Raw genomic sequence first — 27,442 nt, 5'->3', positions numbered from 1 at the left:
GTTTGGGCCTTCCTGCAAATACCATCCTCATCTCTTTCAAGGTCTGATTCAAGGATGCAGTAATTGCTTAATCATGAGAACCTGTGTTCAGTTTTGTAACTATTTGGGAGGGGGGAATAAAGAGTGGTGACCCAGGAGGAACCAGGTTTGGGTCTCTGATACCTACAGTGAAAAATAAAGAACTAAAAAGCTGCAACACATGGGAACAAATAGGATAAGAAATGAAACAGGGAATGTTTGCTCATCTGTTCTCTGTGCCAACACTTAATCATGGAACATAGAAAGAAGTGGGAACAAAGCATTCCCCAGCAAGACTGTATTTCTCCACCACTGAGTAAATAGAGTAAAGTTGTGTGAGGAGAGGTTTCCAGGTGAGAGACTGATGTTTCCAGACATATTTGGGCCTTGACATCTAATTTTCCAAAAGAAGTAGCACAGCCATATGTCAAAGGTTTTTTTAAAGTTTTTTTTAATGAATATCTGGCACATTTTGTGCTAGCCCTCTTCAACTTGTCTGCACATGTGAATAAAAGCAAAACCCTATAAATTTCTATTAATTGTTATTCAAAGTATACTTCAGATTAACGTCTGACAAAGGACTATACAGGTCTTTAATGAAAAAAAAAACAGTCTATATTTAACAAGCTGTGTTTCTCCATCTCCTTTATGGAATCATATATGATTATTGGCTCTCACTGCTACCAACATAGAAATGCCCACCAAAGGAAAAGTTGAAACATCATCAGTCACTTCTCATAGACATTATATACTACGTATTAATCTCCGGCAAAGGAAGGTGAAGGATGGTGTAAGGACAGTCTCAGGATGTCAAGCTCTATTCTACAAATGTCCCAGGACAAGCAACATCCCTTGACCTTGTTCCGCGGTCTCACCAAAGAACACCTGGCAATTTGACCAATCATTTCCCATTTTTTAAAAAAAGGTCTTCTACAAAGCCTTGTGAAAGTGACTGAAATGGCTTGGGAGGAATATTTAATGATATTCAGTTCTAAGAAAAATCCATCCTTTAACCTTGGCCAAACTTAGTTAGACTATGGCTGTTCAGCACAAAAGTGGTCTGGAAGGACCACAATTTGCATTCTTGACCATTTAGTGCAATAGAGACCAATCTAAAAAAATGTATTTATAAGGGGTGAATCTATGGATAATGAATGGGTGACTCTGGAAATTATCTCTGAGGCATAGCCATGTTGGGCTGTTGCAGTAAAATGAAACAAAAGACTAGAGGCACCTTAAAAGCTAGAAAAAATTATTCCAGTTTAAGCATTTGTGAATCATGAACCTGATGAAGTGAGTAATTTACAAATATCACAGATCTTTAAGGTGCTATTGAATTCCTGTTTTATTTTGTGAATATCTGTCAATCAGTCTTTATTGCATTAGCCAAAAAAGCTGTAGGAATAATGTAAGTAAAATGCAAATATCCAACAAGATAAAGTTTGAAAAATAAGTTTGAAAAAATTGAACATTTTCACAGAAGGTATTAACATATGAAGTCATCATTTAAAAAGATATATATCGGATAGAAAGGGAGCACCATACAGTCCAGTGACAAATTGCAAGCAGCAAGTGACAAGTGACCCAGAGTGGAACTGTTACAGACAGGGGTCATTTTGTAGAAAAATAGATGATGGAGCTCATTAGCATAACTCATTAGCATATGCCACCACCCCCCACCAGCCAAAAGCAACTCGACAAGAAGAGCCCCAGGCAAGTGAGGCCGACTTGGGCTAGCTAGCCCAAGCAGGCCTCGCTCACCTGGAGCTCTTCTTGGCTGTGCCCCCCCACACACACAGTCAAAAGGCCAGCAAGCCACTCGCCACCCAAATTCTCATAAGAAGTGGAGAAAGGGTGGTGTGGGCTTCTCCAGGGGTTAATGAAGGCTGCTGGGGGTGTGGCAAAGCTCCTGGTGGCTGGCTGGCTGCCCGCTCTTCTAATCCAGGGATTATTATGCAGCTGCACCTACTATTCAATGGACAAGGTAGGTGGCGAGGAGAAGGGGGAACCCTCAGAAAAGTTCAGGAGCTGCTCTCCTGTGAGCTCCTGCTGAATTCAAGGCCTGGTTAAAGGTCAGATATACTTTGATCAGCATGCCCCAGCATCTTTTTTATCCTTTATGGTAGTGGCAGCAAATCTCGCCATATGGTAAATATTTAATTTGTCCCTGCCTGCCAATAATATGACTATTTTCTTTTGATTTGACCTTCCACGTAAGCAGGATATTATGATCTCCAAAATTTTACTATGTTCTGCCTCATATCTTGGGCATTGGAATGTGACATGGGGCAAATCCTCAATTAACTGTTGATCACAGGAGCTCGTGAATATGGTCCTGAATACAGGTGCCATGTTCCATTTTGTAGCTTCTTCATTTATGGGAATCCTAACCAGGCAGATGCAGGCATGTGCATTGTGCCAGGTGTTACTTATTTTTATGTGACTTCAGCCCAACCTTGATCCTCACAGAGGTGGTTTAACTATCTGAACCAGACCTTATTTTAGAGAAAAGCAGGATACAAATCCTAAAATTAAAAGATACTGAAAAAATGCTGAAAGCTTACGTGAATTTACATGTGAATAATTCACTCACGGGGCTTCATTTATTTGTTTATTTTAGTTCCCTGGACCCTTTCCACAAAGGGCAGCTTACAGCATTAACAAATACCACATTACAATTTGAGGAACAAATGAAATTACCATTCAACATTGTAGATGTGAAAGTATATAGTGATGGGCCATGGCATACCAAACATCATAAGGGCAGTATTACAAAGTAGACAGTGACTGCAGAATGGTTGCTTACTTCTTTTAGTTTGTTTGCAATATTCAGTGTAGTCACAACAATACTTGGAGAACTAACAAAAAAGCTAGCTTTCATGTATGAATGGGAAAGAATCCTTTCATCTTAATTTATTTGAAGTGGCATTTATTTTGTAATTATTGAAATGGTTAGTGGGGAAATTTTGAAATATATTTTTCTCTCTACTGATGTATTAATGAGACACAAAAATGTGCACATGATGATATGGTTTGCTGCTAATTTCTGCATTGTATATTTGTGTGGAAACTAAAAATAATTTTTAAAACCCTTGGGGCAATAGTGTGTGCTCCATGTTATCTACCCATTTAGTCAACATCTTACTTTATTTCTGAATTAACTACAGCCCAGAACAGAAGTCTTAAAAAGTGCAATACATACATACAACTGAAGACATCTATTTCAGTCCCTTCAGCAAGCAAAAAGTAAGTCAACCGATTAGCAGGCATGATTGTTTCCAACATCAGGCTGGGTAAAGGCAACACAAGATTTTGATGATGTCTTAGTGGCATGAACTGTTGACTTGGTTAATTCTTCTTGACCTCTGTTTGCTAGCCAAAAGTTAAAAGGTTGGATGTTTTGACTCAATTCTGCTAATTCTCCTTCAAGGGAGAAATGAAGAACAACTTTCTCTAATGGGGAAAGACTTCCTCAAATGGAGAAAAAGTCTTCTTGGAGGAAGTATTTCTCTGCTGGAAGAAGACTTTGCTGAATGGAGTCATAGGATGTGACTCAGTGGAAGGAAGTCATCCCTTGTTTTAAGATCTGATCAATCTTCCTTACCAGAGAGCTGCTGGGGAAGAAATTTGCTCCAAATGGAGACATTTTCAAAGGCAACGCACAAGACCTTCTGTTTCTCCTGTGTCACAAAAACACAATCAGGCAGTGCATGGCATATTGGTAAACCTGACTTCCTAAACATCAAGGAAGGTAAGAGCTCTTCTCAATGGATAGGAAGGAACCCTTTGGGGGAAAAAATAGTCTTCCAGGAATTTATATATGGCAACCCAAGGTGTGATTTCATTGCTACCTATTAAGACTGTAGTTACAATGTAGATAGATCCAAGTGGGCAGCCATGTTGGTCTGAAGCAGTAGAACAAAGCAGGAGACAAGTGCACCTTTAAGACCAACCAACTTTTATTCAGAATGTAAGCTTTTATGTGCTTTGGAATGAGGTGCTTTCTCAAATAGAAATAATAGTTGGAATACAAATTAGTAGAAACCCAGAGACCGTCCTTGAAGTAAGTCAAATGAAGAAGTTAGATAAAACAAAACAAGTCATGGTGTCAACATTACTAGCAATAGCTAATATAGAAATTGCACGTAAATTGGAATGTATTATTAGCACCAAATTGTTTTTAAAATGTTTTAATTGCTATATTGTTTAAGATTTTAATTAGTTAATGTTTAATATCTGTACATGTTTTTACTGTTGTGAGCCACCCTGAGCCTGCTTCAGCAGGGAGGACGGAATATAAATAAAATAAAATAAAATAAAATAAAATAAAATAAAATAATAAATGGAGACAGAGAAAAGGGCCCAGGTTGGAGGAATGGTATAACACTATTTGGAATCATTTTGTGTTGGGTAAATTAGATCTCTCTTCAGGGTTACAAAATTTAGTTACTTAGAAAAAAATTCAATCAGTCTGGTTTCCGATAGTTCAAGTTTCTTCAAGAGAGAGAAAGTCTGTCATCTAATCTTTTGTTTCAGGAGCTTTTTTTTTAAAAAAGGATAAATTACTTTTAAATGATAATAGAATAATGTACAATGAACAGAGGAATAATGGAGTATCGGATTATAGAGGGGAAAAAAGTTTTCTTAGGGTTTTAGATTGGTTGCAATATTGTTTCATATTTTATATTATTCTTTGTGTTACTAATCGTATTCTTCGTGTTGTTAATGTTTCAAATAAAATTGGTGGGGGGGAGACTGTAGTGTTCTTTAAAAGTATCATTGATTTTGGACTTAAATTCTGATTTGGCCTGCTCTGACTTTACAGATAGGAAACAGTTTTGAGAAAGCCCATATGATTGCATTGAATGAATTAATTCTGCAACACAGGATGTGGATCCTCGAAGCTCCTTTAAGGAGCCTAAGGTCAGCATGGGCCATAAAAGGAACATGCAACAATTAATTCTACAGCCCAGTAAGGTATGCATCACAGTTTGTCCTTATGGCAGGAAGACCCCATGCTGAAGAAGTAAACTTTTAGTTAAATCTCATCTCTGTGAACTTTTTCATCTGAATTATCACAAAATTAACTTTACCATCGAATCTCTTAATGATCAGTCTCAAATGCAGAGGATTCTGCTTACCTTTCAATCTCCCAACATTCCTTCACTAATTTTGAGGCGAAAGAATTACTTATGGTCAAAGGGGGTTTTCCCTGTGCTATCCTTTATTAACTCTCAAACTAATGCTCTGCTGTCTAACCTGTCCGCAAGGGACAGTACGTGAAGTAATCCTCATCTTTTGAAGAAGGCATCATCTTCAGCAGCAAAATATAAGGCTTTGATGTGTTTTTAGGTATCCAGATCTGGTCAGTCCCAATCAAACCCCGAGCTGGATAATAAGTCATCAGTGCAGCCCTCTATGGATGTGATGCATAGTCCCCTTAATATTTCAATAGAAGATGACCTTCTGCAGTCATTTGGGAGTCTTCCAGCAAAAGATCAACAGACAATCCTTGTAAGACTTGAATGTACTAAGAGGTAGCTGCAAAGGTCTTTAGGGCCAGGAAAATCAGTTCCTTCAATCAACCTGGATCCTGCAGGCAACCCTCTGTCCCCTTGTCCCCCATCGGCTGACTTAATTGATCTGACTATGGAACCCTCTCTAAATGGCTCAAGGGCACCCCAACATAATGGCTGTATTTTCACTGATGACACCAGGGTGCTAGAAAGGATATCCATTATTGATTGACTACCAGCTAGGGAAGCCACAAAGAATATCGACATTGTCTCCTGGAACATAGCTGGGTGGAAGAGTAAAGCGAATGACTCAGATTTTTTGGACTTTTTGAAATCCTTTGATTGTGTCTTCCTTCAGGAAACATGGGCGGAAGACAGTTTTAGACTGACAGATTTTAAAGTTTTTCATCTCCCTGTTTATAGAACTCATTCTAAAGGTCGCAGTAAAGCAGGCCTGGCTGCTTTGGTGAAATCCAACTTACCATTTAAGGTGGTCCTCTTGGATTTTTGCCCGCCATTTGCCCAGGCTTTATTGCTGTCCTCTCCATGATTAATGTTTATTTAGCCCCTTCTAATGGAGAGCTGGAGTTTGATGCTGTCTGGGAGAAATTATCTGATTATATGATGTCTTTGTCTAGGAAATTCCATACTGCTCAGCTCATGATTTTTGGTGATTTTAATGCTCAGATAGGCAGTAATAATGGATCTCTCATTTTGGCTTTGAAGCGGCTGAATCCCTTCCACTACAATTATGTTTGCCCCATTGTTCTAAAGATACTTTAACCAATAAGGCGGGTCTTAGATTAATTGAATTCTGCATAGCACACAATGCTATAATATTTAATGGTCTCTCTGTTAAGATCGACTAATAACGACTTAAGACTGGGGGATCATGGCCTAAGCAATAGGCCCTGTTAAAATCTTAATGGATCCACTGCTACTAATGTTCTACCTTAGTTGCTCCCCTTCCCCCCTTTTCTTATTTTGATTTGTAACTGGGGTGAAGGAACTAGCCGGCGCCTTCTCAGGGCCCGAGGTGGGAGGAAGCCTTGCATAACAATTCAAGAGCATTTGCTAGCTATCGTCTGAGGAAGTATCTAGTAGTTGTGTGTGAATGTTTCCTCCTGTAACCCCAACCCGTAGGAATGTTTCGAAGTGTACCTTAAAACCCATGTATCACTGTATTGGTTTCATTCTTAGCAAGCTAGAGGCTTGCGCCAAAGTACCGGTTATCAATAAATGGGAACTTAGTATCAACTTTGACTCATTCTTGAATCCGTCGACTTAACACTCTCCAAATTTCTGGCCACAACTGATTTTACTTCTTTTCCACACGGGGTTGCAGTGTGATAGATTTTTGTTTTGATTCACCCAACCTTCTGTCATCTATCAATAACTTTTACATTGATTCATGCACGGAAAGTGACCACTTGCCCCTAATTCTATCTTTAACTGGAGGTTAATATGGTATCATCTTCCCAATCTGTGAAGGCCTCTGAGAATGTTCTAAAAGAAAATCAAGTGGCCCCTTGCCCTAGAAAGGGAGTTTTCTTCCCTCTTTGGCTCTGAAGCACTGTACAGATTAAGGGATTCAATTCAGATGATACAATCCTTTCAGGATTCTCATTACTAATTGATTACTGTAATGCTAAAGCTAAACCTGTGATCTTGTCTAGGTCTAATTTCTTTAGCTGGTTCGATACAGATTGTTTAGCTTGGAAACAAGAACTAAGAGCACAATTTAAAGAGGCATGTCACTCCAAAGACCCAACAGAAATTAAGGCCTACATTGCTTGTAAAACAGCCTATCTGCAGCTTATTACATCCAAAAAGAAAGTTTTCTTTCAGAATAAATGGGACCAACTTTACCACTCGATAAAATCTAATGATAATAAGGCTTTCTGGAGAATCATTTTGGGTAATCTAAAAATCAATTCTGTTACTGACCCAAATATTTCTGCGCAAACATGGTTGATTACTTCTCTAACCTTTTTGCTGCTCCATGTGTATCCCCTCCTATCTTAGCAAACCCACAGTTACTGATATGCCGGTCTGGCCTCCAGTAACTCTAGAGGAAATCAGTGATTTATTGAAGGATTTAAAAGTGGGTAAAGCACCAGGTCCTGATGGCCTTCCCACTGAGGTATTCACAAAGTTTGTCGATTGGTGGCTCTTGCCCCTTGCAAAATTGTTCTCTTTCATTGATCTGCATGGCTCCATCCCTGCATTGCTCCATCCCAGACTCTTGGGTTGATTCTATAATTATCCCAATATGCAAAAAGGGGGAGTTGGAGTTACCAGAAAATTTCCGCCCCATTAGTTTATTATCTATAGTGGGCAAATTGTATGCCAAACATTTAGAACTCCGATTAACTGACTGGATGTGCCTAGGCAACATCATAGGTCCTGAACAGATTGGTTTCTCCAAATGCAAATCTGCTATGGACCATTGCTGCACTCTGACCTTCCTTGCTGAAAAATATATGCATACCAGGACAAAAAAATTATATGCTGCCTTCATCGATTTGAAGGGCACTTTTGATTCAGCAGATAGAGCCCAGCTATGGATTAAGCTAGGTTACCTGGGAATGAACCCTTGTCTGCTGTTTTTCTTGAGGAAACTTCATTCTAATACTTTTTGCCAAGTGAAATTTTCTTCTAGGGGTGACTTGACTAGCAAAATCCCAGTGTTAAAGGGTGTTAAACAAGGTTGCGTGCTGGCCCCTCATCTTTTTAATTTATTTTTAACTGACCTGGCACAATTTTTGAACCCTATTAATGGTCATCCACCTAAACTAGTAGGCCAAGCGGTCCCCTTATTACTTTATGCCGATGATAATACCATCCTCTCTTGCACAACTGTGGACCTGCAAAGGTATTTGAATGCCTTCTATGACTACTGTAATTGTAATTCACTCTTTATCAATTATGCCAAATCTAAAGTAGTTGTCTTTTAAAATTGCTGGCACCAAAGAGATGGCTTATTGGCAACTCAACAATTCAGCAAACAAAAATTTTTAAATACTTGGGGATCCCTTTTAACCACATGTTAAGCTGGGTTTCACATTGTAACAACACCATCAACTTGGCTAAATGTTCAGCTGCTCAAAGTAAACAGTTTTTCTTTGCAAGGGGCAACCAATTAGTTCCAGCAGCAATTAAGGTGTTCAAAGCCAAAACACTAGCCCAAATTCTCTATGGTATCCCTATATGGATCTCAGCATTTACCAGGAAAGTGGAGGGCATTCAAGCCTCATTCTTTAGACAAATTCTTGGTATGCCAAAATGTGTGTCCTACTTTGCTCTCTGCTCTGAGGTGGGTCAGTCTTTGGTGGAGACAAAAGCCTGGATTGCAGTGCTTAAATTCTGGCTCAAAATTCACTTTAGAACAGATCCTAACAGCCTTCTTGATTGAATGAAAAAAGACCCATATATTTCATCCTGGACAGCTGTGCTTATGTCCAAACTTTCAAGCATTAGATCTCAAAATAACCAGTCATTGATTTTGAAACAAAGTCTTGGTTTGTTGATAATCCATTGTGCTCTGGTAGATACCAAATTGAAAATGATACAGTGTAACTCAAGAATACTAGCTTTAAGGGTGCACATCAAAGGTATCTTAGGAATTCTAACACAGGCGTGTGAAACTAATGCTCTCATTACATTATCTGTTCTTGCGGTTTAGTAACATCCTGGGTACAGGTTTGTCCCTGGGAAAATACACCAGAAGACCTTATCTTCAAAGCGGACATTCCTGCATTTGCTACTAGTGAGAACTACAGAATAGGTTACATGGCTTTGATGTGCAATTCAATATCACAGCAGTGGAAAAATACAGTTTTACTAAGAAAGAAACCATATGCTTGACATACTGCCCCCCCCTCCAAGCCTTCGCTCAGGGTTTGTCTGGGTGCAGTAGGTAAAACTTCTTTACTAATCTCGAGGCCCGGACATTGGATGCTTCCACCCACTCATCACAACTCGGGGGAAAATACTTCCACCATATCAGAAAATAGAGTAACTCCCTTTTCACTTTAGCATCCAATATCTCCTGCACCTCATGATGACTCTGACCATCCACTTGAATCAGAGTGGGCACCAGTGGGCAGGGATGCCAGCTCGTAACCCCCGGATCTCGCCGGAGAAGGCTGCAATGGAAAACAGGGTGTATTTTACTAAACAGTTTGGGTAGCTCTAATTCCACAGTCACCTTGTTTATTACTCTCTATTTTAAATGGTCCCAAATACTTGTATGCCAGCTTCCTCGAGGTTTGTGGCAATGGTAAATTCTTGGTTGACAAGAACACAGTCTCTCCAACTTTAAAATCCCATTCCGGTGCATGTTTTTTATTATATTGTTTCTTATACATGTCTTTGGCAGCTTTTAAGTTCTCTTGGATTGTTTTCCAACTCTTGCCCAAATCACCCCACCATTGTTCAAATGAAGAAGGGGCTGGATTGTTAGCACTGCCCGGTAGGAGGGGGAAGGGTTTCCCTTCATACCCATTCACTACTTTGAAGGGAGAAGTTTTAATTGAGCTATGAATGCTATTATTGTATCCATATTCGGCAAAGGGCAGCAGTTCCACCCAGTTCGACTGCTGGTGATTTATGTATCACCGTAAATACTGTTCTAGAAGCACATTAACTCTCTCCGTCTGCCCGTCAGGGATGGTACGTGGAGCTCAGACCTTGCTCCATTCCAGATAATTTACAAAACTCTCACGAGAAGTTGGCAACGAACTGCAGGCCCCTGTCACTAATGACCTTATCAGGGAATGAGTGTACTTTGACCACGTGTTGGAAAAACAGGTACACTAATTTCTTGGTGTTTGGTAGTTTCGTGCAAGGGATAAAATAAGCCTGTTTTGAAAAGGTGTCTACAATCACCAGGATCACTGTTTTCCCTTGGGAGGGTGACAACTCTACAATAAAGTCCATAGAGACAATAGACCAAGGTCTCCCCACAGTCTCAGTAGGTTGTAGTAGCCCAGGGGGCTTCCTCCCCCACCCGCTTCTTCGCCATGATGCACACTGGGCACGTAGAAACATACTCGGAAATGTCTTTTTTTATTTGTGGCCACCAAAATTGCCTATTGACCAAGTGCAGAGTCTTCACATATCCAAAGTGGCCTGACAGTTTACTATTGTGGCAATCTTGCAGCACTTCTCTCCTGAGACTCTTAGGTACATAGAGTTTATCCTCAAGGAACCAGAACCTGCCTTGCCCTTAATGTATTCCTTCTGGTCTCTCAACTCCTTCTGCCTTGACTGCCTGTATCAATCTCTGACCCCCCCCCCATGGCTCCACCAATTATCTCTTTCTCCCATCACGTGGCTGGGGGGTATTATAGAGTCTATCACCTCTTCTTTTTGGCTGTCATGTTGGAGCAACCTGGATAGCGCATCTGCTAGGAAGTTCTTTGAGCCTGGAATATGTTTGAGAGTAAAGTCAAATTTGGAGAAGAACCCTGCCCACCGAATTTGCTTCTCGGTGAGTATTTGGTGCCCTGTTAGTGCTTCTAGGTTTTTGTGATCAGTCCAAATCTCAAAGGGCACTCTCGCCCTTCTAGCCAGGACCACCATGTCTTTAAGGCAAAAGTCACCGCAAATGCCTCTTTGTCCCACACAAACCAATTGCGCTGCTCTTGGGAGAATTTTTTAGAAATGTAGGCACAAGGGCGCAGTCTTCCCTCCATGTCCACTTGCATAAGTATTGCTTCTACGGCCACATCGGAAGCATCACATTGCACCACGAAGGGTCGGAGCTCATCGGGATGACTTAACACTGGCTCACTGGTAAACAGTCTTTTTAATTTGTCGAACACCTGCTGACACACTGGCGTCCATTTTAAATTGGCTCCTGGCTTTTTTTTTGCCTCTGGGCCTTTCCCCTTGGTCTTTAAGAGATCAGTGAGGGGTAACATGACTTGGGTGAACCCCTGAATGAAGCTCCGATAAAAATTCGCAAACCCGATAAAAGAAACCACATGCTTGAGCTAGGGTGGCCAGATCGTCTCGCCCACCCGGGAAAGTCCCGCCCCTGCCCACAAATTCCCACCTCATGGGTTGGCTAACCCGGGACCAATGAAATCCTGGGTTCGTCAACGCCGGTGAGGCTCCACTTTAGCAGCCAGCCTGCCCAGCCATTGCCGAGAGATAGAGAGAGAGAGAAGAAGGAGGAGAAGAGAGGAGAAGAAGAGAAAAGGATTCCCCAGTAAGTGGCCTTCCTTCCCCCTCCCCTTCATGGGCTCCGCTCTGCTGGGTGGCCCTGAGTGAGGGGGCAGGGGGAGCAGCCAAGCCCCCCCCCCAGCCGCCGTGCCTGAGAGAGCAGCTGCCCCCCTGCCCACTCACCATCTCGCGCCTCGAGTCCTGCCTCTCCTTCTCCTCCCGCTGCTGCTGCTAGGACGCGCCGCCGGCCCCGGAGCGCATCTCCCGCCGCTGGGCACCCCAGAAGGAAGGAAAGAAACTGCCGCTCAGCTTGCTCCTTAGCCCGCCACGCCAGCCGGCTGGACCTGGGTGGCCCTCCCTCGCTCCTGGGGGCAGCCAGGCCCACCCCACCATACATGGGCAGGTCGGCGCTGCTGCCAATCCGCGCCCACTCACCCGCGTAACTCGCTCCGGAGGGAAACCCCAGGCAGGCAGCATCCTCCCGGCCAGCTCCAGGTGGGAGTTCTCCACTGGTCACCAGGCAGCAGAGGGCCCTTCCCCTGCTTGGCAGGGGGCCTCTCCCAGTCCCTCCCCAGCCCCCAAATCTCCAGGGCTTTCCCACCTTGGAGGTGGCAACCCTGCCCGCCGGAGGAGCGCACCACCCCCCAGCATGGCTGCAGCAGCTGACTGGAGCAGGGCCAGAGGGCAGGGCAGGGGAGAGCTGGCTGGGCCTTTGGAAAAAGCGGCAGGTTTTCCCACGCCTGCGGGGAAGCGGCGAGGCCGCCAGCATGGGAAACCTGCCCTGCCCCGCTTCCTCCTGAGGCTGGGCTTTGCAATCCGATCTGCCGGCGCTGGGCCAGCTTCCGCAACGGAGACTTCCGGCCAAACGGGCACCGCTTTGCAGAACCTGAGCAACCTGCGCCCAACCTGAGCTGCTGCGGCGCATCTCCTTCTTCTCCCTGCCTCCCCACATACCCTTTGCGCTTGGCGCAGGAGCTGCCGGAGGAGGAGGGGGTGCGGCTCCGCTGGTCCTTCAGGCTGGAGGCGCGCTGCTGCTGGGGCAGGGCCGGCCGCTCGGGGGAGGCGCAGCTGCACCCGCTGCGATGGGGCGGAGGAGGATGAGAGTGAGCTGAGAAAGAGAGGAGGGGGAGGGCTCCCGGGCCGAGGCGGATGCCAACTGCAAAGCGGGAGAAGCAGCGGCTAGGCTGGCCTCCCTCCCGGCCTCTGGCAAGCAGCACCCTCAGCCCCCCTCTGCGAGTTGGGGGGGCAGAGTGTCCAACCAGGAAGCGCCGGCCCCTCGTCTAAATCTCAGGCCGAGAGCCGTGGGAGCAGCGCAGGCGACTCCAGAGAGAGCTTTAGCAAGCGAGCCAAGCAGCACACCGCGCAGAAAGCACCTCATGTCCCCCTGCTGCTTCTGCCCAAACCGCCCTGGTTTCCCCTCTGCTCCCAGGACTTAACCACGAAAGGAGGTTGTTTCCGCCGCCCCCCTCTGGCCAGCCCAGGTAAGAAAGCGGCACCGGCACCAGCACCAGCACAGCAAGCAGGAAGGGTTCCTCGTGCAGCCAGAGAAGCAGGAGAGAAGACGCTTCTGCAAAGCCATGCAGCAGTTCCAGGGGAGAGTAGGTGAGAGCCCCCCCCCCCCCAAAAGCCCCACACATGCAAAGTGCACAGCAGTTGGTGGAAAAGACGACCACAATTGCAGATTTATACCCCGCCCTTCTCTCTGAATCAGAGACTCAGAAGGCTTACAATCTCCTTTATCTTCTTCCCCCACAAGAGACACCCTGTGAGGTGGGTGGGGCTGAGAGGGCTCTCGCAGCAGCTGCTCTTTCAAGGACAACCTCTGCCAGAGCTATGGCTGACCCAAGGCCATTCCAGCATCTGCATGTGGAGGAGTGGGGAATCAAACCCAGTTGTCCCAGATAAGAGTCCGTGCACTTCACCACTATGGCTGACCCAAGGCCATTCCAGCAGCTGCAAGTGGAGAAGTGAGGAATCAAACCCGGTTCTCCCAGATAAGAAGAGTGCAGATTTATACCCTGTCCTTCTCTCTGAATTGGAGACTCAGAGCGGCTTACAATCTCCTTTATCGTCCTCCCCCAAAAGAGACTCCCTGTGAGGTAGGTGGGGCTGAGAGAGCTCTGACAGAAGCTGCCCTTCCAAGGACAACTCCTGCCAGAGCTATGGCTGACCCACAGCCATTCCAGTAGCTGCAAGTGGAGGAGCAGGGAATCAAACCCAGTTCTCCCAGATAAGAGTCTGCACACTTAACCACTGTGGCTGACCCAAGGCCATTCCAGCAGCTGCAAGTGGAGGAGTGGGGAATCAAACCCGGTGAATCTGACTCAAGAGGGGTTGCTGTTGGAGCCTTTTTTTCTTTAGCAGGGAACATCGTGAAGTTTCTCTTCTTCTTTCAAGTTGTATATTTTGGGGGTGGGAATGTCACCAGAAGTCTCTGTTTCCAGCAGTGGCAATTTGGGGAAGTGATGTCAATTCATGTTTCCAGCGGTGATATTTGGGGAAAATGACGTCACAGGAAGTGCTGTCAAAGGAAGTGATGTCACTTCCTGTTTCCGGCAGTGGCATTTGGGGGGAATGATGTCACAAGAAGTGATGTCACTTCCTGCTTCTGGCGGTGGCATGACGTCACAGGAAGTGACGTCACTGGAAGGATAAAGTTTTTTCACGAGTATTTCCAAAATGGGCAAAATAGCAGCATTGGTTTTCCTTAAAAATATGTAAAATTGTCCAAAGAAATGAATATAATGGAAAATCTTGTGGCTGCCTTCAAAATTTTCTGATATGTAAGAAGTAACTTCTAAGCTGCTGGTAGAGGCTATGGCTTAGAAGCAGAGTACATGCTTTGCCTGTAGATCCTAGGTTTATCCCTTAGCATCTCCAGTTTCAGCAATTCTGGTAGCAGTTTTAAGAAAAACTTTTCTTCATCAAAGATGTTAGACAGCTGCTGGCAATGAGACTAGAAAATATTGAGCATAAAGGACCAATGATCTCACTCATTATCAAGCAGCTGATTTATTTAGTTGGTTTGTATCTTGATTATTCCCTTGGATTTGCTCAAACTGAAAAAAGATGGAGGGTATTTCTCTGCTGACATCAATAAATGGGGAAAGCAGATCACTCATAAGGAACATGATCTGGAGGCACAGAGACATCTAAATAGCAAATCTCAATTAAAATTGAATTTTAAAAAAAGAACAAAAGGGAAGCTATATTGGATCAGGCCAATGGCCCATCTAGTCCAACATTTTGTGTCACACTGTGGCCAAACTCAATTGCCATCAGATCTACCAGCTGTGTACTCTTTGCAGCTATTGTGTGTGTGTGTTTGTGTGTTTGTGTCAGGGCTGGATCTGGGGGGGGGGGCAGAGGGGGGTGCTTGCCCTGGGCACCAAAGGAGAGGGGGGTGCCAAATTGGGTATGGAGTCCATTGTATTCTATGGGACCATAAGATAGAAAGGCCCATAAGGGGGGCATCATTTTTAACTTTGCCCCCCTCAAAAAAACATGTAAATCCGGTCCTGGTGTGTGTGCTTAAAGAAAATACTGAAATGAACACAACCAAATTCATTTGGACATTTCCAAACAATTTGCCTTGTCTATCGGCTCATTGCCTGCAACTGGTGAATCTGATGCAAGCCAAATTTAGTGGGTGTTCACACGTATTTATCCCTGCTGCACAGTGAGGATTTGTCAACTAAAAAGCATGCCAATAACAAAGGTTCAGACAAGTGACACAGATCACCATCATAAAGCCTAAAAAAGGCATACAAGTGGATGTGGTTATTAAAGATTCTTATCTTTTTTTTTACATCCACCTTTCAAATTTGTTACTGCCAGTGAAAGCATCTAGAGTCTGCTGTGTTCACACTTGATCTCGTTCAGGCTGCTGAGATGCCTCCTATCAATTATTGCAAAATGTTTCTTATTTCAAATGTGTTAATTGATCATGGTGGAAAAAACCAGTCCAGGGGGTGTGTGCAGGAAGAGAGAGGCAAAAGAGATGAAAATCAAAGGGTAAAACAAGAACATTCTAAAGGGTAAAAAAAGAAATGTGAAGAAGAAGGGAGGGAAAAGATGGAGTAAATATATATTTTAGGAATTTGGGAGAATAACAGTCACAAAATGGATTCATATAGACCATGCAGATTAATATACTCAGCAGCTGCTTCTTCAGCCCACAATAATCATTAGAAACATGATGCTTGAGTGATGTTTCTTTTGAAGCTACAGGAATCCGCATACAAAATGTAAATATGCCAATTACTGCATTACTTTAAATATATGTTACATTTTTATTTCACTCCCCTTCAATATATTGGCTCATACAAGGTTTTCATCTGCAGATTTTAGGAGGGGGTGGTTTGTGGTGCAAATAATGAAAAAAAGACCATATAGGTTTAGATCCTAAGCCTTATTTCTGTTTGCATCCCTCTTCATGCGTGTTTCATACTGGGCTAGGCTCCTTGGCTGTGGATCATTTTCTTCTGGCACTAGGCACTTCCAGAGGAATGAACACAGCAGAGGATAGAGTTGTCAGCGTTGGCTTGGGAGATTCCTGTAGATTTGAAGGATGTGTCTGGGGAGATGGAATTTGGGAAGGTGGCTCAACAGGGAGATAACAGCATGGAGTCTGAGAAGAAGAAGGGAAACTGGTAGAATGTCAGGCCCCAACAGGAGGTTAGCGATCCTAGCAGAGAATTATCTGCGCAACACAAAAAGGTGCTGTTCAATAGAAAACAAGTTTTAGCACCCAAGGTTATAAAGTAGTAATACCAGAGACTGGGGATAGGGAGTTCACAGATAAGGCTACATCTTGTTTCTTATCTTGTTTCATATGAACATATGAAGTTGCCTTATACTGAATCAGACCCTCGGTCCATCAAAGTCAGTATTGTCTACTCAGACTGGCAGTGGCTCTAAAGGAGGGGGGGGGACAAAACAAACCACAGCTCAGGCTTAAATACAGCTACTGTTTAAAAAACAAGGGGTCCAGTTTTAAATTTAAAATTTTAAACTAATTTTCACATTCGTTAAAGAAGGGTTTTTCCCTCCAATAAGAGAATAAACTAGTAGATACCTCCTGTAACTGCTGAGGCTACTCAGCTACAGTTCCCTTTAATCCGAGCCTAAAAGGGTTAAATTGACATTTGAAATTAAATTAGCATTTGAAGTAAAAGGAGAAGAGCTCTTGTCTGAGTAACTCCCTTTCAGCAGTACCTATCATTAATCAACCAGAGGCTAACTAACTCGTCCTCTTTTCTTGGTTGACCCCCCCCATCAGTGTGACCGACCCCACCCTCCCATCAGTGGGGGTGTGGTGGTTTGGCCTAAGCAATTTATTTAGGGTTCCTATGTGCAGGTCCCAGCTCTGCAAAGTAGTAGGCTCAGATCTAGTGACAAAGTGTTTGGAACAAAGGAATAAACAAGTGAGTTTAGCAGATGTGTGAATTCAGCTGCAGGATGAGGAAACCAGGGCAATAGTTTCTCCATGTCCCTAAAACAGTAAGCACACTTTCCACAAATGGATCTACATAAATAGGAAATTTATTTTTTAAAAATGGGGGGGAGCAATTATGAAGTTTGAACACCAGCAGGGGGTTGGAGGCCATCCAGTGTACTGCACTAAGTGCAACATACATGACTGTCTGCTAGCTGGACATGGGTGTGTGTTTGGTTTGATGGCTCTATCCAGGGGCTCACCCATTATTTGGTAGAATAGGGGATATGTTTGACCCCAAGCCCTGTCTGTGCCACTAGTTATATTGTTGTTCTTTCTGTTTAAATAGATTTGAAAAATAGTGTCCCTTTGTTCACCCAGCTCTTTGTGTCTGTCTCTTTCTTCCATCTGTGGGGGAAAAGCCAGATTCTTGGTAGTTGGAAATTCAACCCTTTGGCATGTAAATAGAAAGGTTTCAAACCTGCATACTGACAACATGGCAACTTACTGGTGTGAAGTGGACATTACACTTGGTCTAGATAGGCTTGTAGATGGTGCTGGGGAGGAGCCAGTGGTCATGGTACATGATGGCAGCAGTGATGTGGTGAAATGAACTCACATGGTAATGAAGGAAAAATTTAGGTTGCTAGGCAGGAGACTTAAGGTCAGGACTTCCAAGATGGCTTTTTCAGAAATGCTGCCTGTCTCACAAGCAAGGCCAGCTAAACAGGCACAAATTAAGTGTCTCAATGCACAGTATAGGAATGAAAGGTTTAAGTTTGTTAGGCACTGGAGTGCCTTTTTTTTGGAACAAGCAAGACCTGTACAACAAAGATGGCCTTCACTTGTCTTGAGAAGGAATCATGTTGCTGGGGCTTAAAATCAAAAAGGTGGCAAGAGATGAAGGGGTAACTGTTACTGTTTTAGAGGGAAATTTATTCATTTAACTTGTAAGGATTTCTGTTCCACCCTCCCTGTGAGGACTCAGAGTGGATCACAACCACAGTATAAGACAATAAAAACAATTCAATAATTTAAATAATTAAAACAATATAGGTTTTAAATACAGGTAGCATTGTCATTAAAACTGGATTAGGACTGGCCACTGAGAGGGTGACAAACAATACTGAAATGTTTGTCTAGAGCAGGGGTGTCAAACATGTAGCCCAGGGGCCAAATCAGACCCCCAGTGAACTCCCAAGCAACTGGCTGTCTCCTGCTTTCTTCTCCCTCTCTTTTGCTTCCTTCTGCCTCACAGCTTGCTACAGAGCAAAGCCTCTATTTTCTCCATTGGCTGAGGCACCTCTCCCGGGGAGGAGGCGGGAGGGATAGCTTGCTTTGCCAGGCTTTCTCAATTGCACAGCAGAGCTTCTGAGCCAAGCCTCTCTTCTTTCTATTGGCTGAGGCTCTACCCCCTTCTGATCCCCTGGGGAAAGAAGGAAAAAGCCAGAGCTTCCTTTGCCCAGTTCCCTGGATCTCATGGGAGAAATACAAAGAAAGCACCTTTAAGACCAAGGAATACTAATGTTTTAAGCATGTTTTATTTTAAGTTTTTAAAAAAATCTTTAATTGTGTTTTCTGTGTCCTTTATAAAGTTTATTTTTAAAATTTTATTTATTTTAGTTGGCTTATATTCCACCCGTTCCCACAAGCAGGCTCGGGGTGGAAAACACCATGAGTTGAACAACAATTAATACTTACAAATTAAAACCATACATGACAGTATAATAAAGCCATAAAAACAATTATATACACTATAGGTGACAATTCCAGTTAGGCACACTCAACATATCAATACAGCTATTAGCCCAAGGAATACAACAATAAGATGCTGCCTGGCATTACATTTTATGATGCACATGGCCCAGCCTGATGTAGTTTCATTTATGTCAGATCCTGCCCTAATAACAAATGAGTTTGACACCCCTGATCTAGAGGCCAGGAAGAAGGTTGCAGGCCTAACGTATCTGAGGGACTATAGATATGTATATGCAAATGCTAGAAGTGTCCAAGGTAAAATGGATATACTGTCAGAGGAGAACATAGACATTGTGAGCATTTCAGAAAGCTGGAGGGAGGAGGATAATCAGTAGGATACAGTGATTCCTAGATATAAATTCTGAACAATAGGGAGTGAAGGATCAGAGGTGGAGTGGCTCTTTATGTCAGAGAGAGCATGCAGCCCAATAAAATTGAAACTCCATGAGAAATAGATTCACTTACAGAAATTCTATGGGTGGAAATAGTGGGCCCAAAAGAAAGCTTAACTCTGGGAGTTCACTGTTGCCCACCAAATGAAAGATTAGAGGATGATTTAAAAACAGCAGAAGAATTCAGGAAAGCAACTAGATGAAATAATTGTGTCATAATAGGTAATTTTAACTACCCACACATTGATTAGATCAATATATGTTCAAGTCATGAGAAAGAGATTGGTCACAGAACCTGCAGGAGGGAAGTGATCCTTGACTTGGTCCTAAGTAATGCTTAAGATCTAGTGAAAGATGTCGACATGATAGCACCATTTTGGAACAGTGATCATAATGCTATTAAGTTTAACATTTATGAAGCTAAGGGATTGCCCAATAAAGACCAACACAACCACATTTTATGTTAGAAGAGGTAATTTATCTCAAATGAGGGGGCTTATGTACAACATGAAGAAGAAACTGAAAGGAAGTATAAATAAGGTCTGCATGGTTAATGAAAAAAGTAAGGAAAACAATAAAAGATAAGAAGGATTCCTTTAAGCGTGGAAGGCTAAATCCAAGTGAAGCAAATACAAGGGAGCACAGGCTTTGGAAAATAAAATGCAAGTCAGTGATCAGACAGACAAAAAGGGACTATGAGGAATATATTGCAAAAAGCATAAAGATCAGTAGTAAAAAATTCCTCAAATATGTTAGAAGCAAAAAAACAACCAGGGAGGCAGTGGGGCTCTTGGATCACCAAGGGCTGAAAGAGTTACTAAAGGATGATAGGGAAATGGAAGAGAAACCGAATGCATTCTTCACTGCAGAAGGTGGAAGGTAGAGAGCCAGTTTGGTGTAGTGGTTAAGTGTGCGGACTCTTATCTGGGAGAACCGGGTTTGATTCCCCACTCCACCATTTGCACCTGCTGGCATGGCCTTGGGTCAGCCATAGTTCTGGCAGAGGTTGTCCTTGAAAGGGCAGCTGCTGTGAGAGCCCTCTCCAGCCCCACCCACCTCACAGGGTGTCTGTTGTGGGGGAGGAAGGTAAAGGAGATTGTGAGCCGCTCTGAGACTCTTCGGAATGGAGGGCGGAATAAATCCAATATCTTCTTGTCTACTCCAGAAGCACAGAACATAAGAACATAAGAGAAGCCATGTTGGATCAGGCCAATGGCCCATCCAGTCCAACACTGTGTATCACACAGTGGCCAATATATACACACACACACTGTGGCTAATAGCCACTGATGGACCTCTGCTCCATATTTTTATTCAATCCCCTCTTGAAGCTGGCTATGCTTGTAGCCGCCACCACCTCCTGTGAAAGTGAATTCCACATGTTAATCACCCTTTGGGTGAAGAAGTACCTCCTTTTATCCGTTCTAACCCGACTGCTCAGCAATTTCATTGAATGCCCACGAGTTCTTGTATTGTGAGAAAGGGAGAAAAGTACTTCTTTCTCTACTTTCTCCATCCCATACATAATCTTGTAAACCTGTATCATGTCACCCCGCAGTCGACGTTTCTCCAAGCTAAAGGTTTTAGGAAGCTAAAGGTTTCTCCAAGCTAAAGGTTTCCAGGTTTCAGGAAGGGTGTTGAAATATCTGCGGTTTAGGTGACAAGAGAGGAGGTCCTATGACTGATGGACTAATTAAAAACTGACAAATCACCAGGCCCAGATGCCATATATCCAAAAGTTCGGAAAGAATTCAAATGTGAACTTGTGGACCTCCTGACAAAAATATCACTCAGTGAAATCTGCCTCCATTCCTGAGGACTGGAAAGTAGCTAATGTAATCCCCCTTTTTAAAAAGTTTCAGAGGAGATCCAGGAAATTACAGGCTGGTCAGTCTAACGTCAATACCAAGTAATTTGATGAAATCCATTCTTAAAAATAGAATTAGTTGGCACAGCGATGAACAAAAGCTATTGAGGAAGAATCAGCATGGATTCTAAAAAGGAAGAGTAGAGTTCTTTGAGGAGGTGAACAAACATGTGGACAAGGATCATCCAGTCAATGTTGCTTATTTAGACTTCCAGAAAGTTTTTGATAGTTCCTAATCAAAAGCTCCTAAATAAATTCAGCAGTCAACTCATGGGGTAAGAGAACGAATCCTCTTCTGGATTAAAAAAATGATTAACCAATAGGAAACAATATAAATGGGCAGTTTTTACAGCGGAAGGTGGTAAGCATTGGGTACCACAGGGCCTGGTACTAGATCCAGTGCTTTTTAACTTGTTCATTAAGTATTTGGATTTGGGAATAAGCAGTGAAGTGACTAAGTTTGCAGATGACACTAAGTTGGTCAGGGCGGTAAGAACCAAGGAGGACTGTGAGGAGTTCCAGAGGGATCTGTAGAGGCTGGGCAAGTGGGCATCAGCATGGCAAATGCGGTTCAACATGGGCAAGAGCAAAGTAATGTATATTGGAACCAAAAATCCTAACTATAAACATAGTGTGACAAAGTCCAAACTGGTGGTAACTGACCACAAATGAGATCTTGGAGTTGTGGTAGATAACTCACTGAAGATGTTGACTCACTGTGAATTACAATGTGTGACTGTAATAAAAAAGGGGAATGCTCTGCTGGGGACTACTAGAAGGGGATTGGAAACAAATCCACCACTATCATAATAAAGGTAAAGGTAGTCCCCTGTGCAAGCACCAAGTCGTTACTAACCTATGGGGTGACGTCACATCATGATGTTTTCTTGGCAGACTTTTATGGGGTGGTTTTTCATTGCCTTCCCCAAGTATCATAATATCCCTGTATAAATCTATTTGATTACTTTTGAGGTATTTGTGAATTTCCTGCATTGTGCAGGAGGTTTGATTAGATGACCTGAAGGTCCCTTCCAATTCTATGATCCTATGATTACAATGTTTTTGATGCAGGAAGAAGGAGGAGGAGGAGGGTGATTAAAATATGGAATCTGTGGAGGAAGAAGAGGAGGAGAAGATTGGATTTATATCCCACCCTTCACTACCTGAAGCAGAGTGCCTTACAATCTCCTTTCCCTTCCCCTCCCTACAACAGACACCATGTGAGGTAGGTGGAGCTTAGAGAGCTGTAACATAAACTGCTTTTGAGAGGAACAGCTCTGTGACTGACTCAAGGTCACATCAGCAGCTGCTTGTGGAGGAGTGGGGAATCAAGCTTGGTTCTCCCAGATAAGAGTCTGCACACTTAACCACTATACCAAACTGACTCCCATAAGAACCTAGGAAGAGCGCTGCTGGATCAGAATAATAGTCCATCTTGTCCAGCCTACTGTGTCAAGTCTGCAGATTCAATAACGAGTCGATGTAGATACAAAGAAACTAGTTTATTGATAATGAATACTTGTGGCCTAAGCCAAGGCTTGAAAAGACTAAAGATGTACAGTAGATACATTGCATATAAGGAGTACTTCAAAGGCATTCCTACGGGTAGGGAAATTGTGCAGGGAACATTCACACATAGAGGTTACCAATACATTCTCATGTTGATTAGAGGCCTGCTGGCCTTGATGCTTTTCAGGCTCCTTCCTATCTCCCGGGCCTGAGCTGAGAAGGTTCAGATAAGACTCTTCACACATCACCATTTCAAAGCAGGGAGATTCTCTAAGGAGGGGAGGGGGGAGTAGGGAAAGGTTGCTAGCAGCATTTGGTTATACTTTGGTTCTACCCAGCATGCTCTTTGGTTGAGCCAGAGTTAAAGCCAGACTTGACAAACTGCCCCCCTAAGCTGCATCTACCACCATGTGGGAGCGTGTCTGATGGAACCTCTTGATTACGTCTGGTGCTGATATATCTTTTTCTGCCACCCACTCATTTTCACTGGAGGGGAAGTGTTTCCATTTTATTAGATAATGCAGAACCCCCCTCTTGACTTTAGAGTCCAGGATTTCTTGGACTTCGTGGTGGTTCTGATTCCCAACCAGGAGAGGTTGTGGGGCTGGTGCTCGAGGGTGCCAGATCGAAGCCCCGGGGTCCGACGGATCAAGCTGCAATGAAATACAGGGTGCACTTTGTTAAACATTTTTGGCAGCTCTAGTTCTACCGTTACTTGATTGATCACTCTTGAGATTTTGAAGGGCCCCAAAAACTTATATGCCAGTTTCTTAGAAGGTTGGCTGAGTGGCAGGTTCTTAGTGGATACATATACTGAGTCCCCTACTTTGAAGTCCCAGGCGGGGATGTGGGACTTATCATATTGTTTGTTGTAGGCTTCTTTGGCTGCTTCTAGATTTTCTTGGATTGTTTTCTAGCTCCTGCTCGGCCCTTGCCACCATTGCTCAAAAGGCGTCGATTCAGGGGGAGGGTCCCCCCCGGGCAATAGCAGCATTGGCTTCCCTTCATACCCATGGACGGTGGAGAAGGGTGAAGCTTTGGTGGAACTATGCATGCTATTGTTGTACTCAGCAAAGGGGAGCAGGTCTACTCAGTTGGACTGTCGGTGGTTAATGAAACAGCGTAAATATTGTTCTAGAAGCCCCTTTACACGTTCCGTCTGTCCGTCCGTCTGAGGGTGGTAGGCGGAACTCAATCCCTGTTCTATTCCGGCTAGTTTGCAAAACTCCTGCCAGAAGTTGGCAATGAACTGCAGGCCCCGGTCGCTAATGACCTTGTCGGGAAATGAGTGAAGCTGGACCACGTGATTGAAGAACAGGAGTGCCAGCTTTTTAGCTGTGGGTAGCTGGGCACATGGGATGAAGTGTGCTTGTTTCGAAAAAGTGTCCACTACTACCAATATCACTGTTTTCCCATGGGAGGGAGGCAGCTCCACAATAAAGTCCATCGATACACTGACCAGGGGCGCTTGGCCGTTTCTAGGAGTTTTAGCAGCCCCGGGGCTTTACCACCCCTTCTCTTTGCCATGATGCAAATGGAGCATGAGGCTACAAATTCGGACACGTCCTTTTTAAGGGACGGCCACCAGAATTGTCTACTGATCAAGTGGAGCGTCTTGACATAGCCAAAGTGCCCTGCCAGTTTATTCGAGCGGCAGAATTGTAACACCTCTGCCCTTAAGCTCTTGGGGACATAAAGCTTCTCCCCTTTATACCACAACCCATCCTCCCTCCTTTGGATGTCTCCTGGGCGGTCGTCTCCCTCCCTATCAGTTTCCATGGCCAGTTTCTTGGTGCCCAATTCCCCCAAGTCCCTTCTTTTCTGCGACCGTGTAGTTACTACAGCGGCTACCTGCAAAGGGGGAATTAAAGATTCTACCACTTCCTCCTTCTGGCTCTCATATTGCGGGAGGCGGGACAAAGCATCCGCTAGGAAGTTCTTTGCCCCAGGAATGTGCCTCAAAGTGAAGTCAAATTTGGAGAAGAATCCCGCCCACCTAATTTGCTTTTCACTCAGCTTCCTCCTGCCCATGAGGGCTTCGAGGTTTTTGTGGTCGGTCCAAATCTCAAAAGGCATTTTGGCTCCTTCCAGCCAGGACAGCCACATTTTCAGAGTAAAAGTTACAGTGAAAGCCTCCTTGTCCCACACTGACCAGTTTCTTTGCTCACCCGAGAACTTTCTGGAGATATAGGCACAAGGTTTCAGTCGCCCCTCCCCATCTTTCTGCATTAGTATGGCTCCGACGGCCACATCGGAAGCGTCACATTGCACAATGAAGGGCCGCTGCTTATCAGGGTGGCTCAGGACCGGCTCGCTAGTGAACAAGCGTTTCAATTTATCGAAGGCCGTTTGGCACTTCGGACTCCAATTGAGGCGGGCTCCCAGCCACTTTGCCTCTGGTCCCTTCCCTTTGGTCTTTAACAACTCGGTTAGGGGGAGGGCAATCTGGGCGAACCCTTCTATGAAGGTCCTATAGAAATTTGCGAACCCGAGAAATGATTGGAGCTGTCTACGTGTTCTCGGGGGAGCCCACTCTAGCACTGCCTGCACCTTAGCTGGGTCCATCGCCAGCCCCTTCCCTGACACCTGAAACCCCAAGTAATCCAATTTGGTTTTGTGGAATTCACACTTAGACAACTTGGCATACAACCGAGTGCTTAGCACCTGTCTCACTAACTTCACATGTGACTGTTCATGTTGCGAGTAAATAATGATGTCATCCAGGTACACCACCACCCCCTTGAATAGGAACTTTCTGAGAACATCGTTTATAAAGTTCATGAATACCCCCAGGGCCCCCTGTAGTCCAAAGGGCATGACTAGGTATTCAAACTGTCCCATAGGCGTGTTAAACGCAGTATTCCACTCGTCCCCCTCCTTGATGCGCACTCGAAAGTAAGTGTCTCTCAAGTCCAGCTTGGTGAAAATCTTGCCCTCCAATACTGTGCTTAACAAGTCTCGGATGAGGGGAATAGGGTAGGTGTTGCTCGTGGAAATCTCATTAATCCCACGAAAGTCTGTGGAAAGCCTAAGCGAGCCATCCTTCTTCTTTCTAAACAGTACCGGAGCCGCGTGGGGGTCGGTTGCCGGTCTGATAAATCCTCTCTCCAAATTATGATCTAAGAATTTGTGGAGCTCCTTCTTCTCCACCCAGCCCATGGGGTATAGCTTGGCTCTGGGCAAGGTTTCCCCCGGGATTAGCTCTATGGCACAGTCTGTGTCCCTATGGGGAAGTAGTTGGTTCGCTCCTTGTTCGCTAAATACTCCCATCAGATCCCGGTAGGCCTTCGGGACTGCGTGGGTCTCCTCCACCGACATACAAGCCCTCTCCTTGGCCACCGGAGCCCGTGGGCCCCAGGCCAGATTTCAGAGGTGCGTCTTGCAAAGGGGATCTATAAACTTAATAGTCTGTGCCCCCCACCGTATGCAGGGTTCGTGCTTCTCTAGCCAACCCACCCACAGGACTACGGGGTAGGAGCACGAGGGGTCAATGACGAAGGACTCCTGGTCCCAGTGTTCCTCAATCCCCATTGGCAAAACTTGGGTCTCTAGTCGGCACGGTTCCCCTCGCATCACCGACCCATCCATTTGCTCGAACTGCATTGGACAGGGTAGCGGCAAGCTCTCGAGTACTAGGGCTTCTATTAGGTTAGGGGTGATCAGCTCCCGATTACACCCTGAGTCTATTAGGGCCCTCACCTGCATGAACCTCTTCAGTTTAGGGTTCAGCAGCTTCACTACTACAAAATACAACCGTCCCATTACGCTCACCCTCAGCGGTGCTGGCTCCTCCTTGACCTGCTGGTTGGCACCTTTTAGAGCAGGTCGTTCTCATTTCCCGCCGGCTCGGACGCCCAAGCCAGGTTGCTCAGCTCCACCAACAGCAGCACGTCCTCCTCCGGCTCCTCTACCACTGCTAAGCTGCTCTTCTCCGCTTCCTTAGGGCGGCTGGGCGGCTTCTTGGGAGTTGGGGTGCCTGTCTTCAACCCCCCTTGTGGAACCTTAGGGGGGGGGCTGGGCAACTGGAAGCGAGGTGGTTTGGGTCGCCGCAACGGAAGCACTTGCAAGGTCCCGCAGGCGCCCCGAACCTCGTCCATTCTGGTGGTTGAGGTCCGTGGCCGGTATTGCTGGGGAGTGATCACGAGTTGGAATTGTGGAGGGGAAACCACGGCTCACCTGGCATTTAGTATGTGCCAAGGTGCCGCTGGCTCTTCCTCCAAGTAGGGAAGTTCCCAATCTCCTGGAATCTTCTCAGCCATCAGGTTACAAAGTTGTCAGGGTGGATGAGTTCCAAAGGGAGTCTATTCCAAATGTCAAGTCTGCAGATTCAATAACAAGTCGATGTAGATACAAAGAAACTAGTTTATCGATACTGGATACTTGTGGCCTAAGCCAAGGCTTGAAAAGACTAAAGACGTACAGTAGATACATTGCATATAAGGAATACTTGAAAGGCATTCCTATGGGTAGGGAAATTGTGCAGGGAACATTCACACATAGATGTTACCAATACATTCTCATGTTGATTAGAGGCCTGCTGGCCTTGATGCTTTTCAGGCTCCTTCCTCTCCCCCAGGCCTGAGCTGAGAAGGTTCAGATAAGACTTTTCACACATCACCATTTCAAAGCAGGGAGATTCTCTAAGGAGGGGAGGGGGGAGTAGGGAAAGGTTGCTAGCAGCATTTGGTTATACTTTGGTTCTACCCAGCATGCTCTTTGGTTGAGCCAGAGTTAAAGCCAGACTTGACATACTGTCTCACACAGTGGCCAACTA

The sequence above is a fragment of the Heteronotia binoei genome, chromosome 1, assembly GCF_032191835.1.
Source record: "Heteronotia binoei isolate CCM8104 ecotype False Entrance Well chromosome 1, APGP_CSIRO_Hbin_v1, whole genome shotgun sequence".
Taxonomy (NCBI): Eukaryota; Metazoa; Chordata; class Lepidosauria; order Squamata; family Gekkonidae; genus Heteronotia; species Heteronotia binoei.
The sequence above is the reverse complement of the archived record's forward strand: the minus strand, read 5'-3'. Positions refer to the sequence as shown.